A 2,423-nucleotide genomic window follows, 5' to 3' on the forward strand; every position below is an offset into this window, starting at 1 on the left:
TGGGAAAGAAGAAGTCCCTAGAAAGGCCCAATACTCATCACTAGTCCCCATAGGATTCTCTTACTATAGAAATTATTTTTAAAAAAGAACAAAAAAGCTCATATGGGCCCTTTTAAGGCCATGACTCTTAAGAAACCTAAAACTCAGTATAAAGTCCATATAGTAGATTTTCATATGGAGGTTAGAGAATCACCTTGCCGATCTTATAAGATTATGCCTAAACCTAGAGAGAGAGAGAGAGAGAGAGAGAGAGAGAGAGAGAGAGAGAGAGAGAGAGAGAGAGAGAGAGAGAGAGAGAGAGAGAGAGAGAGAGAGAGAGAGAGAGAGAGAGAACTTGCCTAATTTAGATGATAGTGACAAGTACCAATAATAGCACTAGTTCCACACTTTTCTCTATGAAATTAGAGATGGAAACCTTGGACCTTAACACTAAAAAACTTGTGGAGCAAAGTAGGAATATCTCTCCTGTGAATGATACGTCCATACCCAATAATGTAGAGGGAAATAAATAGGTTAATTTTGTTGGTAAATATTCTAAGAAGGTTTGTGATAAGAAGGTTGATAATTTCTATTATGGGGGGTGTATTGTGAATGAGTAGGAAATTAGGAAAATTATAAAGGAGGTGGATAATCTAGATAAAATTTTCTCTAGGATGGCCCATTTCACATTGAATGTCATGCATTCTTTGGCTAAAACCATGTACCTTCTATGGTAGGACAAGGAGAACAACCATGACACTAGTGGGGACGTGTCAAAGGAGTTGTTTAAATTCCTTAGGGGTTATTAGACGTGGTTGACATGTTCAAAGCTAAATTGGGAAGGGAAAAATCAATTGATAATGTGGTGGCTTGTTTTAGTGAGGGGCTTGTTGCAATTTGGTGCTCTCAAGCTTCAAGACCTCAATATTTTTCTATTTCATTCTCAATTTTTGTATACTTTTGTGGATCCTTAAGGATCTCTTTATATAATTTTCCCTACGTGATACTTTTTTATAATTTAATTAGTAATTATTAGACTAATATGTCTATGTAGACCTTGGGTTGATGGTTTATGATTACTTCTTTTAATAATCATTTGCATGCTCAATTATACTTAATGTTTTATTGTATGGATGGGGTTAGTAGGGAGCGGAATGGGATTTTGTTAATTTTGACTTTCATCTACTCCTTGAAGGGGTATTTTATTTTGACAGAGGGGAAATGTTGTTATTCTTTTGTTAGCGTGTTGATTATTCAATGTTGGTTATCTTTGTTGTTTATGTGTTGTAAGTCCCAATTTGTAGTTCAAGCACTCTTAACTTTGTACTTTAAGGAAAAACTCCCTCATTTTGACTACTTTAATATCAAAAACATGTGCAAAATTTAGTAATCTACATAGTAAGTTTTTTCTAAAAAAATAGAACACAAATCTTTTAATTCTTAGATTTATTTTAATTGTGTTTAAATGATAATAATAAAAATTCACAATTTTTTATTTATCTATAAAGAATCCTTAAGAACACCTTATTAATTTTAAATTAAAAAATAATTGTTAGTCCCTGCCTTATAGGTAGGAGACTGTAGTTTTTGCCTACTTTATCCTATTAGTATTTTTTTTGGAAATATCTAAAAACATTAATGAATGTGAAATGTTTAGCTTCACAATAGAAATTTTTATATTTTAATGATATTTTTAAATTAGTTATAGCAAATATTGCTAGTGGTTTTAAAGAATTAAAATGAAAAATCAATTAATATTATTGTTTAGCCATGTATTCAAACTGACATGATTTAAATTAAAGAGGCCACACATTTAATTTTTATGCTAAATGGTGCATCATGCAACCATGAAATTGGGCATTCCCTAAAATATAGCATTAAAAATTGATTAATATTAATGTTGAGGGATCTATTAAAAGTAATGTGATTTAAATGAAGGAAGCCATGTTCATTCAATTAAAATGTGGTTTTAAATACATTTTGTTGAGGTGTACCACCATGTTTGTACATTCACATGTGTGATTGGAGGAATAGTTCAACCATCTCCTGATTAAACTGTAATGTTAAATGCATTTTGTTTTGGAAGTAATTCCCAAAAAATTGGCATTGGTGATTAATATGTTGCAATCTATGAGGCAAAGCAAGTATATTTGACGGATTTTTGGTATGTAACATTTCATTTTCTATTGTGCCATTGATTACTAGTTTTGCAGGTAACCATATTGTGATAGATCGTTGGTATCTAACATTTTAGTTTGTATTGTGTTGTAGTAACCATATTGTGCTCTCCACATGAATGCTCTACTTTCACTATCTATGGTTGTCATTTCTTAACAACATTGCAGTTGCTTGGTTCCATTTGAAGGTATTTGTATGTTTTCCATGATCCTTTTAGGGATCAAAAATGGTTCCAGCCAGAGGCTCAACACGTACCTTGCGATGTT

This window comes from Cupressus sempervirens, chromosome 11 (assembly GCF_028749045.1).
Source record: "Cupressus sempervirens isolate cs-2001-9-10 chromosome 11, ASM2874904v1, whole genome shotgun sequence".
NCBI lineage: Eukaryota > Viridiplantae > Streptophyta > Pinopsida > Cupressales > Cupressaceae > Cupressus > Cupressus sempervirens.